Source organism: Hemitrygon akajei, unplaced genomic scaffold (assembly GCF_048418815.1).
Source record: "Hemitrygon akajei unplaced genomic scaffold, sHemAka1.3 Scf000043, whole genome shotgun sequence".
NCBI classification, from domain to species: Eukaryota; Metazoa; Chordata; class Chondrichthyes; order Myliobatiformes; family Dasyatidae; genus Hemitrygon; species Hemitrygon akajei.
This window is the reverse complement of record NW_027331929.1, coordinates 2,008,016-2,024,312: the sequence shown is the minus strand read 5'-3', so window position 1 is coordinate 2,024,312 and position 16,297 is coordinate 2,008,016. Positions and strand designations below refer to the sequence as shown.

Here is a 16,297-nt window from a genome sequence, read left to right as displayed (position 1 = left end):
GATAGGGGCTGAGAGGGAAATGGGTCAGGGATGGGGACACGGCAGAACAGACGGGCGATAGGGTCTGAGAGGGAAATGGATCAGGGATGGGAAAACCGCAGAACAGACGGGCGATCGGGGCTGAGAGGGAAATGGATCAGGGATGGGGAAACGGCAGAGCAGACTCGATAGCCTAATTCTCTGAACGCACGAGAAATAACTCGACTTTTTTGCGGTATTTCTTAAAATTTGTAATTTACATTAATTTTGCATTTTTGCGCCATACTGATGTTGCAAAAAGAGAAATTCCAGGCCGTGTGAGTCTCAGGTAATAAATCAAATAGCGATTCCGTTGGAAAACACCCGATCCGAGTGAACAGAACACTTGGGCCGCTGGTCCTCACTGGTCAGGGCACTGAGTACAGGTGTCGGGAGGTCACGTTGCAGTGGTACAGGATGTCAGTGAGACCGCAAGGTTTTGGTCGCCCTGCTTGGGAAAAAATGCCATTGAGCCGGAAAGAATGTACAGGGAGATTTGCAGGAATATTGCCGGGACTGGAGTAACAGAGATGGAGAGAGGAAGGGGTCTTTATTCCCTGGAGCGTAGCTATAATCTTACACAGTTGCATAAACTCAAGAGGGGCACAGACAGAGGGAATGCGCAAAGACCTTTACCCAGAGTTGGGGTATCGAGAACCAGACGGAACAGGGTTGAGGTGAGAGTGGATGGAAAGGAGTAAGAGGGAGAGATCAGGGAGACAGAGGTGTTGGAGGGAACGGAGAGGGGAGGGAGAGAGTGCGGTAGAGAGGGAGAATCAGGAGAGATAGAGAAAAGTGGTTGGAAGAGAGCGCGGAGAAACAGCAGGCGGAGAATGATCGAGGAAATAGGGTGAGGAGAGGGGGTAGACAGAGAGATAGAGAGAATGAGGAGGAGCGGGATGGGGGAGGGATGGCGAGAAAGAAGGTCATAGATGGGGAGAGGGGTTTGTCCATGTGTGGTGGGGTGAATGAGTTTGCGAAAAGAGGAGAATAGAGTAGAAGGTTGTGGCAGAGCCTGCAGGGAGGACGTTGAGAGGATGGGGTGAGTGAGAGTGGAGGACAGATAAGGAAGGGAAAGACAGGGTAACCATTTGATTCAAGTCGGCTCTCCGGGCTGTTGACAAAGAACCTGGATCCTTTCAGGAATATCTGGGCGGGAGGGTGCGGACTTCTCGCAGATGAAACGGTGTTTATACTGAAGGCAATTGTCACCCCTTCTGCTCGATTGACATACACTGCAGGAGGACCCTGCAGAGGACAGCTTGTACAGCCGACCAAAGTCAACATTCCTATCAATAAATGGTTAAAAAAAGAACTTTGAACACAGACAAAACAGATCCGGCGGACAAACCGAGACCGTCGCCAAACTAGTCCCATTAAACTCGGCAATCGCCACAGGCCTGTGTAGTTCCCAAAATAATTCCAGTGTCCCAATGTCTCCCCACTGCTCTGTGTCAGTCGTCAAATTCATCCAACTACACCACCTCCCCTACAACCTCCGGCCTGTCGTTCCGCGGTCCCCACAGACCTGTGGCAGTCCCAATGCGAATCGAACACACCCACTTTCTCCTCTCAGATCTATTTCAGTCCCCTAACAAATCTGACTCTCCCATCCTCCCCCCTTAGACTTACGCGGTACCGAAATTAGTCATACAGATACACTCTCGTCATGCAGCCATGTGTCCGTCCCCAAATCCATCCCACGGCCCTTCCTCTCCCGACAGTTCATGTCCTTCTCCAGGTTAATCTCATTGCCCCTCACCGTTCCCTCAGCACTACGTCAGTCCGCAATCTGCACCCACTGACCGGCTCTGTGCCCGCATCCCCGTATCGGTCTTCAAACTAATCCTGTTGTCCTACTCTCTCCCCTCAGGTCAGTGTCAGACCCCAAACTGATCCTGTTGTCCCACTCTCTCCCCTCAGATCAGTGTCAGACCACAAACTGATCCTGCTGCATAACTCTTTCTCACAGAGTAAGGCCTGTCGCCAAACTAATCCGACTCTGCCTCGTTCACCCACTGACCTGTGTCAGTCACCAAAATAATCCCCGGAGCCCACTGACAATCGTCAAAATATTTTACTGCCCTGTCCCGCGACAGACACATACCGTTCCCTAAAAATATTCCCCTTGTATCATCTTCTCCTGACAGAATATCCCATTGCCCCGCTCTCTTCCCACAAACCTATTTCAGTTCGTAAACTAATCCTATTTTCTCCCCTCAGAACAGTGTCATTCGCCATCTCCCACCCCACAGATCAGTCCAAATCTCACCCGTTCGCGCATTGTCCAATCCAGTAAGCATAGTTTCGGGGGACAGAGCGGGGAACAAAACTCTGTAAAATTAAATTCCTTTGATTAATGCCGAGAATCGAAAACTGTTTGCGGAAGAGTGTGATGGGACGGTATGGAGGGAGGTTCTCTCTGCGACTGATCCCGGGAATATGTTTTGGGAAGAGGTGGTGGGAGATTCACTCTGTGTCTGACCCCGGTAGTGTGTGACGGGACGGTGTGGAGGGAGCGTCACTTTGACGCCCCCACTCAGTGTTTAATGTACGATGTGGAGGGATATTCACTCTGTTTCTTCCCCCTAGAGAGTGTGACGAGATAGTGGGGAGTTAGCTTCACTCTGTGTCTGACCCCGGGATTGTGAGACGGGAGTTTATTGTGCGTTTTCATTCTGTGTCTGACCCCGGGAGTGTGTGATGATTTCTGTGTTACTGTGGGATCTTCTCGTGCTGTGACACATACCGCTTCATCCCTTGAATTGATTTCCAGCAGCCTTGAATCACGGGTTGAACATTCTTGAATCGCTCTGCGGAAAGATGTTTCAAACGTGGATACGAAATAACACCGGTCTTTATTTGTGGCCCAGTCCTCGGAACACATTTGCTCTGGAAAACAGGAACAAGGAACAGTGAGACACCCTTCGTTCCCTCCCTCCCTTCAGAGAGAATCTCCCTTCTCACTTTCCCATCACACACACCCGGTGTGCCACACAGAGTGAATTTCACTCCATGCGTTCTCATCACGTACAGCTGAAGTCAAGAACAGAGTGAATCTCCCCACACACCGTCCAATCAAACATTAACAAGGATCAGGCACAGGGATGTTCCCCCAAACCATCCATCACACACTCCCGGGGTCAAAACACAGACTGAATCGCGTACCACACTGTCCTATCGCACATTAACAAGGATCAGGCACAGTGAACCTCCCGCAAACCATCCATCACACACTCCCGGGGTCAAGACACAGAGTGAATCACGTACCACACTGTCCAATCGCAAACGCCCGGGGAGAGACACAGAATGAAGTTCCGTCCACAACGTCCCATCACAGATTCACAGGATCGGGCACAGAGTGAAGATCCCTCCACATCATCCATCGTAGAGACTCCCATCAGGCACAGATTGAGGCTACCCTTCCCCCCTCCCCTGATACACTCACGCTGTCAGACACAGACTGATGCTCTCTCCAAATCACCCCATCACACACTCATGGTTTCACAAGCGGAGCGATGCTCCCTTCACACCGTCCTATCACAGACCCCGCGATCAAACACGGAGTGAAGCTCACTCCACTGCGCCTCGTCACGCAGCCTCTGGGTCGGTCACAGGGTGGAGTTCCCCCACACTCTCCCATCGCACACACCCGGGATCAGACACGAAGTGATTTTCCCTCCACACCGTCCCATCACACACTCTCAAGCTCAGACACGCAATGAAACTACCTCGGCACCGTCCCATCACAGGCACCCGGAGTCAGTTATAGAGTGAAGGTCCCTGCTGGCCATTAAATCACAAACATCCTAACTGGGCAGACACAAATTCGGGTTCCATCTACAATGTCGTGTCACACATTCTCGAGGACAGTCGAAGAATGAAGCTCTTGTCCCACGGTCCCATCACACTCTCCCGGTGTCAGACACAGAGTGATGCTTCTTCCACTCTGTCCCATCACACTCCCCCAGTGTCAGACACAGAGTGATGCTACTTCCACACTGTCCCATCATACTTCCCAGTGTCAGACACAGAGTGATGCTCCTTCCACTCTGTCCCATCATACTCTCCCAGTGTCAGACACAGAGTGATGCTACTTCCACACTGTCCCTTCATACTCTCCCAGTGTCAAACACAGAGTGATGCTACTTCCACACTGTCCCATCATACTCTCCCAGTGTCAGACACAGAGTGATGCTACTTCCACACTGTCCCATCATACTCTCCCAGTGTCAGACACAGAGTGATGCTACTTCCACACCGTCCCATCATACTCTCCCAGTGTCAGACACAGAGTGATGCTCCTTCCACACTGTCCCATCATACTCTCCCAGTGTCAAACACAGAGTGATGCTACTTCCACACCGTCCCATCATACTCTCCCAGTGTCAGACTCAGAGTGATGCTACTTCCACACGGTCCCATCATACTCTCCCAGTGTCAGACACAGGGTGATGCTCCTTCCACACTGTCCCATCATACTCTCCAAGTGGCAGATTCAGAGTGATGCTACTTCCACACTGTCCCATCATACTCTCCCAGTGTCAGACACAGAGTGATGCTACTTCCACACCGTCCCATCATACTCTCCCAGTGTCAGACACAGAGTGATGCTTGTTCCACACTGTCCCATCATACTCTCCCAGTGTCAGACACAGAGTGATGCTCCGTCCACACTGTCCCATCACACACGACCGGGGTCAGCCTCAGACTGAAGATTTCACTCCACCACACTATCACACACTCCTTGGGTCCAACATGGAGTGAAGCTCCCTGCGCACTCTCCCATCATACAGCCCTGCGGACAAATACAGAGCGAAACTCCCTCCACACTACCCTATTACACCTGTTCGTGATCAGTGAGGAAATTGTGTACAGTTCTGGTCAACGAATTATCGAAAAGATGTCAACAAAATAGAGACAGTACAGATCATTTACTAGAATGTTACCTGGGCTTCCGCACCAAAGTTACAGAGAAAGGTTAAACAAGTTAGGTCTTTATTCTTTGGAGTGTAGATGGTTGAAGGCGGACTTGACAATGAATTTAAAATAATGAGGGGGATAGACAGAGTTGACGTGGATAAGCTTTTTCCAATTGAGAGTAGGAGAGATTCAAACAAGAGGACATGAGTTGGGAATTCAGGGGAAAAACACACATGACGCCCCCCCAACAAAACGCACTCATTCAGCCCCTCTTCCCACCATAGCTTCCCATCAGAGGCACACTGTGTCAAACACAGAGTCCTATCATACAGACACGGGCTGAGACACAGATTTAAGCTCCTTGCACACCGTCCGATCGGACACTCAGATTGGCGCAGATTGAATCTCTCTCTCCACGGACCCATCACAGACCCCCGGGGTCAGACGTAAAGTGAAGCTCACTGCCTTTCGTGCACTCACACCGTCCAGTCACACTCTTACGGGGTCAGATTCTGGGTGTTTCTCATTCCACACCGTCTCATCCCACACTCCTGGGGTCTGATAGAGTTAAGCTCCCTCTACATCACCCCTCACACACTTCCTGGGTCAGAGAACAGAATTTTGATCTCTCCACAAAGTCCAATCACACACAGCCTTGGTCAGACACAGTGCGAATCTCTTCTCCACGGCTCCATCGCACACTCCAATTGTCAGACACAGAAATAAACTCCCTCAGCGCACATTACAAATTTCAGAGGGAGAGTGATTCCCCCTGTACCACACAGCGCACCACACAGCAAAGTACCAGAAACAGAAGTAAGCTGCCTCCACACGGCGGCATCACACACTCGCCGGGTCAAACACAGAGTGAATCTCCCTCCATACCATCACTTCACACACTCCCGGGGTCAGACACAGAGTGAATCTCCCTCCATACCATCTCTTCACACACTCCCGGGGTCAAACACAGAGTGAATCTCCCTCCATACCATCTTTTCACACACTCCCGGGGTCAAACACAGAGTGAATCTCCCTCCATACCATCTCTTCATACACTCCCGATATCAAGCACTTAGTGACGCTTCCTCTCTCCATGCCTGCCCTGTGATGAGGAGCGGGTGAAAGAGGGGGATGATGCCTCACCTCTTCTGCTGGTCAACAATTCACAGATTTGAGCCTTGGTTTCGTTGACAGATCTGTACTTCGTTTCGATCTCAGTGAACTGGTGACGTAGATCGTTGTGCATTCGTTTAAGATCGGAGAGATTAGAGTTGAGCGCAGAGAGCTTGGATTGAAGGGTTGAGTTTAACTCATGGTAGTTTCGGTCGGAGGTAAACTGAGACTGAGGAATCTGTGATACTGAGAGAGATGGTGAAGGAAGTTTAGAGTTTACAGTGACACGTGAGTCAGCGTCACGCTACCGAACGGGTCACAGAGAGTGTTGTGTCAGTGTCACGGTGAAGGGTGTCACAGTAAAGGATGTGCTGGGGGCACAGCGAGTGGAGTCGGCGCCACCTTGAGGGGCGTGTCTGTGTCACGCTAGGGGGTATATCAATGTCCCGGTGAGGTTTTTGTTGTTACCATGGGGATCTGCGTCAGTATCGTGCGGGGCATGTCCGAGTTGCTCTGAGGGACGTGTCCGTGTCACTGTGATAGGAGATTCTGTGCCCCGGCGGGAGGTGTACCAGGACACAATGAAGTATATCTCGATGTCAAGACGAGGAAAATGTCACCGTGAGGAGCCTTGTGGTGTCACCGTGGGTGGAGTATGTGTGTCATCATGTGGGGTGCACTGGTCTCACAGAGCGGGGTATGTCTGTGTCACGGTGAGAGACATGTCATGGCCACGGTGGGTGTGAGAGGGTCACGCTTAGCTGTGCGACGGCACTATGGAGAGTACACAGAGAGTACTATGTCGGTGTCTTTGAGAATTTAGGTACCGGCATCTGTTAAGGGGTTTGCCGGTGTCAGGGTGAGGTGTAGGTAATTGCCTCAGTAAGTGGTGCATCCGTGTTATGTTCATGGGTGATACTGCCTGGGTAATGGTTTGGGGTACTTGTAAAAACCTTGGGGTTTTCCTCTACCCCACAAGCCAAGACCTTCTCTTGCTCCCTTCTTTCTGTCCACAACCCCTTATTAATCTCCTTTTCTTGCTACCCTATATTCCTCAATAGACCCATCTGTTCCTTGCTTCCTAAACATCATGTATGCTGCCTTCTTCCATCGGTGTTACAGTAAGGGGTGGGAGTGTTGGTTTCATTTTATAATCTCAGTATATTCCACTCTCTTTATTTACGGTCTGACTCCACCGGGAGACCGTTCCACTCACCATGGATCGAGAGACCGACCACTATCACGATGAGGGCGGCTGTAACTAGGCAGAGTAGGTAGATCAGACGGTACGGTCTATTTCCGATCTTCACTTTCGACTCCCGTTCTTCCGCAGCTGTGGAGATACCGTGAGATCATAAGATGACAATAAATACTTATTAAGACCATAGGAGCTACTTAATCAATACTTTACCTCATTATCTTAGTGATTGTAGTGATGACTTGCAGCAGACTGAAACATCTGAGCATGTAGATATTAAGAAAGAGGATGGAATGGAGCTTTAAGAAAGCATCGAGTTTGATAAGTCGCCGGTACCGGACGAAATATTCCCCAGGCCACTGTGCGGCGAGAGGGACGAGATTGCTGAGGCTCTGGCGATGATCTTTGCATCATCAATGGAGACGTGGGAGTGCCCAGAGGATTGTTAGGTTGCGGATGTTGTTCCTTTATTCAACAAAGTGAGAAGAGATAGCCCAGGAAATTATAGAGCAATGAGTCTTACGTAAGTTGATGGAGAAGAATGATATAATTAGGAGTCAGCATGGCTTTGTAAAAGGCAGATCGTGCCTTACGAGACTGATTGCATTTTTGCGGGGATGTGTCTAAACTCATTAATGAAGGAATGGCAGCTGATGTAGTGTATATGGGTTTCAGCAAAGCATTTTATAAGGTACCCCACGCAAGTTTTACTGAGAAAGTAAGGAGGAATGGGATCCAAGGGGATATTGTCTTGTGGATCCAGAACTGGCTTGCCCACAGAATGCAAAGAGTGATTGTAGACGGGTCATATTCTGCATGGAAGTCGGTCACCAGTGGAGTCCCTCTGGGATCTGTTCTGCGACCCTTATTCTTCGTGACTTTTATAAATGAACTGGATGAAGATGCGGAGGGATGGGTTAGTAAGTTTGCTGACGACACAATGTTTAGGGGTGTTGTGGATAGTTGGAGGGCTGTCAGAGGTTACAGCGGGACATTGATAGGATTCAAAACTGGGCTGAGAAGTGGCAGATGGAGTTCAATCCAGTTAAGGTGAAGTGGTTCATTTTGATAGGTCAAATCGGATGACAGAATATAGTATTAATGATAAAAGTCTTGACAATGTGGAGAATCAGCGGGATCTTAGTGTCCGAACTCAAAGCAGCTGCGCAGGTTGACTCTGTGGTTACGAAGTCGTACGGTGCATTGGCCATCAACAATCGTGGAATTGAATTTAGGAGCCGAGAGGTAATGTTGCAGCTGTATAGGACCCTGGTCAGACCCCACTTGGAGTACTGTGCTCAGTTCTGCTCGCCTCACTATAGGAAAGACGTGGAATCCATAGAAAGGGTGCAGAGGAGATTGACAAGAATGTTTACTGGATTGGTGAGCATGCCATATGAGAATAGGTTGAGTGAACTCAGCCTTTTCTTCTTGGACCGACGGAGGATGAGAGGTGACCTGATAGAGGTGTACAAGATGATGAGAAACATTGATCGTGTGGATAGTCAGAGGCTTTTTCCTACTACTGAAATGGCTCGCACGAGAGGACATGCTTTTCAGGTGCTTGGAAGTAGGTACAGAGGAGGTGTCAGGAGTAAACCGAACCATACTGAATTCTTTGTCAGTCAGCTACGCTACCCACAACACGAAATTTCTTCGTATCATCTGCAAACCTACTAGCCCTACTGACAGTCAGGAGAGGGAAGGAAAAGAAGCAGGTATTAGAGAGTACCCCAGTGTCTGTGCCCACTAACAATAAGTATTCCTGCCTGATTACTGTTGGGTGGGGACGGCCTACCTGGAGGAAGCAACAGTGGTCGCGCCTCTGTAACAGAGTCTGGTCCTGTGGCTCGGATGTGTAGGGAAAGGAAGAGGAATGCAGCAGCGATAGGGAACTCTGTAGTTGGGTGGTCAGATAGGCGATTCTGTGAACGCAGAAAGAAACGCGGATGGTAGTTTGCCTCCCGGGTACCAGTGTCCGGGATGTTTCTGATCGCGTCCACGATATCTCGTAGTGGGAAGGAGAAAAGCCACAGATCTTGGTGCATATTGGTAGCAACGACAAAGGCTGGGAAAGGGAGCAGGTCCTGAAGAAATACTACAGGAGTTAGGGAAAAAAAAGTTAGGAAGCAGAACCTCAAAGGTAGTAATCGCGGAGTTCCTGCCTGAGCCACGTGACAGTGAGAATAGGAATAGAATGAGGTGGAAGATAAATGCGTGGCTGAGGGATTGGAGCAGTGGGCAGGAATTCAGATCTCTGGATCATTTGGAGCTCTTTTGGGACCAGGGTGACCTGTACAAAAAGGATGGGTTTGCACCTGAATCCGATGGGGACCAATTTCCTGGCGGGGACGTTTGCTAAGGCTACTGGGGAGAGTTTAACCTGGAATTGCTAGGGGTTGGGAACCGAACTGAAGTGACAGAGGAAAGCGAGTTTGGCTCACAAATAGAGAAAGCTTGGAGACAGTGCGAGAGGGAGTATAGTCAGGTGATAGAGAAGGGACGCGCTCAGACCAATGGTTGGCTCACAAATAGAGAAAGTTTGGAGGCAATGGAGAAAGGAAGGATAGGCAGCTGATAGAGAAGGGACGCGCTCAGTCCAATGTTTGAGATGTGTCTATTTTAATTCGAAGAGCGGATGAGCTGAGAGCGTGGATCAGCACTTGGAGCTATGATGTTGTGGCCATTACAGAAGCTTAGATGGCTCGAGTTCAGGAATGGCAACTTCAAGTGCCGGGTTAAGATGTTTCAGAAAAGATAGGGAGGAAGGAGAAATAAAGGTGGGGGCATGGCACTGTTGATCAGGGAGATTGTCACCGCTGCGGAAAAGGAGGACGCCATGGAGGAGTTGTCTGCGGAGTCTCTGTGCGTGTACGTTAGGAATATGAAGGGGTCAATAACTCTAATGGGCGTTTTGTATAGACCATCCAATAGTAACAGGGACATTCAGGAGCAGAGAGGGAGACAGATTCTGGAAAGGAGTAATAACAACTGGATTGCTTTGGTGGGGGTTTTTAATTTCCCATCTATTGATTGGCATCTTCCTAGAGTGAGGGTGTTGAGATGGGGTAGAGTTTGTTGGGTGTGTTCAGGAAGGATTCTTGACACAATATGTAAATAGTCCTACAAGATGAGAGGCTGTACTTGATCTGGTATTGGGAAATGAACCTGGTCAGGTGTCAGCTTTCTAAGTGGAGAGCATTTTGGAGATACTGATCACAATTCTATCTCCTTTACCATAGCATTGGAGAGGGATAGACACAGACAAGTTAGGGAAACGTTTAATTGGTTTCAGGGAAACTATGAGGCTATCAGGAGGAAGTTGTAAATTTGAATTGGAAACAGATGTTCGCAGGGAAACGTACGGAAGAAATGTGGCAAAGTTCAGGGGGTACTTGTGTGGGGCTCTGAGTAGGTACGTTCCACTGAGACATGGAAAGGATGGTTGGGTGCAGGAACCGTGGTGTACAAAGGCTGTTGCATATCACATCAGAAGAAAAGAAGACCGTACGAAAGTTTCAAAGACAAGGTAGTGATATGAATCTAGAAAATGTTAAGGCGAGCAGGAAGAAGCTTAAGAATGAGATTAGGAGAGCCAGAGGGAGCCATGAGAAGGTCTTGGCGGTCAAAATTAAGGACAAAGCCTAAGGCATTCTATAGGTATGTTGAGATCAAGAGGATGCGACGTGAGAAAATAGGTCAAATCAAGTGTGACGATGGAAAAGTCTGTATGGAACCGAAGGAAATAGCGGAAGTACTGAATGAATATTTGCTTCTGTATTCACTACGGAAAATAATCTTGGAGATTGAAGGGATCACTTGCAGTGGATTAAAAAATCTTAAGAATGTAGAAATTAAGAAGGAGGATGTGCTGGAGCGTTTGGAAAGCATCAAGTTAGACACGTCACCGGGACCGGATGGGATGTACCCCAGGCTACTGTGGGAAGCGAGGGAGGGGATTGCTGAACCTCCAGCAATGACTGTTACATCATCAATGAGGACGGGAGTGTTTTCGGAGGATTGGAGGGTTACGCATGTTGTTCCCTTATTCAAGAAAGGGAGAAGGGATAGCCCAGGAAATTATAGACCAGTGAGTCTTACTTCAGTGGTTGCTTAGTTGATGGCGAAGATCCTAAGAGGCAGGATTTATGAACATTTTGAGAGGTTTAATATAAATATGAATAGTTATCATGGCTTTGCCAAAGGCAGGTCGTGCCTCACGAGTCTGAGAAAGGTTTCTGAGGACGTGACTAAGCACATTGATGAAGGTAGAGCCGGAGATGTAGTGTATATGAATTTTAGCAGGGTATTTGATATGATACCCCAAGCAAGGCTTATTGAGAAAGTAAGAAGTCATGGGATCCAATGGGATATTGTTTTGCGGATCAATAACTAGCTTGCCCACAAAAGGCAAATTATGCTTGTGGAAGGGTCATATTCTGCACGGACACCTGAGACAAGCGGTGTGCCTCAGAGATCTGTTCTGCGCCACCTACCCTTTGTGATTTTTATAAATAACCTGGATGAGGAAGTGGAGGGATGGGCTAATAATTTCGCTGGTGACACTATTGTTGGAGGTGTTAAGTATAGTGTGGAGGGTTGTCAGATGTTACAGCGGGACATTGAAAGGATGCAAAACTGGGCTGAGAAGTGTCCGATGGAGTTCCACACAGATAAGTGTGAGGGGTTGTTCATTTTGGTGGGTCAAATATGATGGCAGAATATAGTATTAATGATAAAACTCTTGGCAGGGTGGAGGATCAGAGGGATCTTCGGGTCTGAGTCCATAGGACACTCAAAGCAGCTACATAGGTTGACTCGGTTGTTAGAAAAGAAATACGGTAAATTGTCTTTCATCAATCTTCGAATTGAATTTTGGAGCGAAGAGGTAATGTTTCAGTTATGTAGGACACTGGACAGACCCCGGATGGAGTACTGTGCTCAGTTCTGGTTGACTCAGTACAGGAAGGATTTGGAATCTATAGAATGGATTCAAATGAGATTTTCTAGGATGTTTCCTGGATTGGGAAACATGCCTTATGAGAACAGGTTGAGTGAACTCGGTGTTTTCTGTTTGGAGCGATGGAGGATGAGTCGTGTCAGGGCTGAAATGCTTGCCACAAGAGGACACACGTTTAACGTGCTGGGGAGTCGGTGCAGAGGACATGTCAGGGGTACGTGTTTTAAGCAGACAGTGGTGAGTGCGTGGAATGGGCTGTCGGCAACGGTGCTGGAGGCGGACATGATAGGGTCATTTAAGGACCTTTTGGATAGATACATGGACCGTAGAAAAATAGAGGGCCATCGGTATGCCGAGTAATTTCTAAGGTGGAGACATGTTCGGGACAACTTTGTGAGCCGAAACGCCTGTATTGTGCTGTAGGTTTTCAGTGTTTCTCACTATATGAAGGACCTGGAAACCGTAAGAGATTTACAACGATGTTGCCTGGATTGGGGAGCATGCCTTATAAGAATAGAGTGAGTGAACTCGGCCTTTTCTCGATGGAGGATGAGAGATGAATTGATAGTGTTGTACAAGATAGGGAGAGACATTGATCGTATAGATCATGTAGGCTTTTTCTCAGGGCTGAAATGGTTAACACGGGAGGGAATAGTTTGAAGGTGCTGGGAAGTAGGTGTAGAAGAGGTGTCAGAGGTAAGTTTTTTACACAGGGACTGGTGAGTTCGTAGAATGGGTTACCGGCGGCGGTGGTGAAGGAGGAAATGATACGTTCTTTATAGGACTCCTGGATAGCTACATCCAGCTGAGAAGAACAGAGGATATGGGTAAAGTCTTGGTAGTTCTTAGATGGGGACATGTTCGGCACAGCTTTGTGGGTCGATGGGCCTGTATTGTGCTGTATGTTTTCTATGTTTTTTATGTGTCTAAAGCACCTCTCTACAATTTAATCCAGAACATTTTTATACATCACGGAGAGGCGAAGTCCCAGTGACATCCAGAGATACAAATCCTTTCATAGTTGAAGAGCAGCATTAAACAATCACAGATTGCAGAGCAAAGCGTCACAGTTACAGAGAGAGGGCAGTGCAGGCAGACGATAAGGTGCAAGAGGTCACGACGAGGTCGATCGTGAGGTCAGAAGTCCATCTGACGTTCTAGGGGGCCTTTCGATAATCTGATATCTCAACCACACCACACACCCACTCCGATGGTAGGGAGTCCGGGTTGGGTAGGGGTCTATGTTTAATCTGGCAGATGCACCGAAGCAGCAGGAAGTGTAGACAAGTGTCCACGGAGGGAACATGTTAGGTTTCCATCTTTGGAAAGAGGCACCAAGACGGCTGATGAGACAGTGCAGTTGACATGATGTGCAGAGACTTCAATAAGGCATTTGTTGGGCCGCTCTGCATAATGGGGTGAGGCCTAGGGCGATTAGACAGACCGATTTGATTGGGGATGACCCGCTTGTCCTGATTGGTTGATAAAATGCGCACTGACATTAACAAGTACAGTCACAAGATCCCAGATGGCAGATCACTCTGGAAGATGGAAGAGAGGAAGGGAGGGAGAGACGGAGAAAGAATTGACTGATGAGAGAGGGAGGGAGTGGGGAAGTATGGAGGGTGGAAGATGGAGGAGGGAGAAAGGTACTGGATGGCGTGAGACCCAGGGAGAGCTGTCGGGCTACTTTGATCTGGAAGGACGGATCAAGCACGGGGAGTAGATGTAATCTGCCTAGACTTTAACAAGGTCTCAGATGATACACTGCTTCGGGTGCCGGGAGACAGAGGATACAGGATTATGTGAAAGTGGATGACGAGGAGGAGAGAGAACTGAGGGAGAGAGAGTGTGTCAGTGAGAAAGGAGGTAGACAGGGACGAGAGAGGGGGAAGGAGAAAAGGAGGGGCTACAAATCCTTTCATAGTTGTAGAGCAGCGTAATACAAACACAGAATGCAGAGTAAAGTGGCACAGTTGCAGAGAGAGGGCAGTGCAGGCAGACGATAAGGTGCAAGGGGCTACTACGAGGTCGATCGTGAGGTCAGAAAGCCATCAGATCGCTCTATTCGATAATCGGATATCTCAACCCCACCACACCCCCACCCCGATGGGATGAGTCCGGGTTGGGTAGGGGTTTATGATTAATCTGGCTGCTGCACCAAAGCAACAGGAAGTGTAGACAAGTGTCCACGGAGGGAACATGTCAGTTTTCCATCTTTGGTGCGAGGGACGAAGACGGCTGATGAGACAGTGTAGTTGACATGATGTGCAGGGACTTCAATAAGGCATTTGTTGAGCTGCTTTGCATAATGGGGTGAGGCCTAGAGCGATTAGACTGACCGACTTGATTGCGGATTACCCGCTGGTCCTGATTGCCAGATAAAATGTACACTGACTTTAACAAGTACAGTCACAAGATCCCAGATGGCAGACCACTCTGGGAGATGGGAGAGAGGAAGGGAGCGAGAGACGGAGAAAGAATTGACTGATGAGAGAGGGAGGGAGTGGGGAAGTAGTGAGGCTGGAAGATGGAGGAGGGAGAGATGTACTGGATGGCGTGAGACCCAGGGAGAGCTGTCGGGCTACTTTGATCTGGAAGGCCGGAACAGGCACGGGGAGTAGATGTAATCTACCTAGACTTTAACAAGGTCTCAGATGGTACAAAACTCCGGGGTGCCGGGAGACAGAGGACACAAGATTAGGTGAAAGTGGATGACGAGGAGGAGTGAGAACTGAGTGGGAGAGGGGGTGTTAGTGCGAAAGGAAGAAGACAGGGACGAGAGAGGGGGAAGGAGAAAAGAAGGAGAGATAATAGGGGAGGAGTGTGGGGCAGAGGGGGAAGAGTGGGGAGCTGGGGAGATAGAACGGCATAGACGGACAAAGTCTTTTTTTTAGGAGAGTGGTTGGGGAGAATCGGGAACCGAGTAGAGGAGGAGATTCGTGTAGGAGAGGGGCAGAGAGTTTGGGGTGAAAGTGGAAGAGAGCGAAGGAGGAGAACGAGGATGTTGTCTAGTCTCGAGGGACTGATTTGTGCAGAGAGGTCGGTCAGTTTGTGACTTTAAATCTTGGAACGTAGTGGTGACCTCACAGAGACGTATAAAACCACGAGCGCTGAATGGGGAGGGTTTAAAGAAGATTTGCAGGGGGGTGGGAACTGGAGGGCCAGAGCAGATCATGGAGCGGGGATGGAAATAAATTGTGTTAAAAGTTCATGCAAAGTCAGAAATAGAAGTGTTGTGTTTGGGTATTACAATCTTCGGAGGCGTGTCTATTTCAATGCGAGGAGTATATTGTCCGGAAGGCAGACAAGCTGAGGGCGTGGGTTGACACGTGGAATTATCACATCATAGCCATTACTGAAACTTGGCTACAGGAGGGGCAGGGCGGCAGCTTAATGTTCCAGAGTTCCGATGTTTCAGACGTGATAGAGGCAGAGGGATGAAGGGTGGGGTTGGGGGTGGTGACATTGCCCGTCTGGGAAAATGTTACAACAGTGCTCAAGCAGGACAGATTAGAGGGCTTGGCTACCGAGGCCATATGGGTGGAGCTGAGAAACAGGAAAGACATGATGACCACATTAATGGGGTTGTATTATAGACCACACAATAGTCAGTGAGAACTGGAGGAGCAAATCTGCAGAGAGACAGCAGACAACTGCAGGAAACATAAAGTTGTGATAGTAGGGGATTTTTATTTTCCACATATTGATTGGGGCTCTCATATTGTTAAAGGCCCAGATGGTTTAGTGCTTGTATAATGTCTTCAGCAAAGTTTTCTATTTCAATATGTGGAGGTACCAACTAGAGAGGATGGAATTTTAGATCTCCTATTAGGAAACGAGTTAGGACAGGTGACGGAAGTCTGTGTGGAGAAACACCGAGGGACAGTGATCATACAGCCATTAGTGTCAACTTGATCATGAATAAAGATAGATCTGGTCCTCGGGTTGAAGTTCTAAACTGGAAAAGGGCCAAATTCGATGAAATGAAAAAGGATCTAAAACGTTTGGATTGGGACAGGTTGTTCTCTGGCAAGGATGTGATTGGTAAGTGGGAGGCCGTTAAAAGAAGTACTTTTCAGAGT

At 48.7% G+C, this 16,297-nt stretch overlaps 2 long non-coding RNA genes across 2 annotated transcripts in view; one reads left to right on the top strand and one right to left on the bottom strand.

Annotated features, from left to right (window-relative positions):
• The window catches only part of LOC140720489 (uncharacterized), a 179,483-nt gene that overhangs the window by 26,454 nt on the left and 136,732 nt on the right, over positions 1-16,297 (top strand). The window lies entirely within an intron of this gene.
• Positions 979-2,903, bottom strand: LOC140720507 (uncharacterized). The gene is made up of 3 exons (XR_012097205.1): positions 2,768-2,903; positions 2,291-2,352; positions 979-1,307 (listed from the first exon to the last, which is right to left on the bottom strand). It is a non-coding gene; the product is annotated as an uncharacterized lncRNA (long non-coding RNA).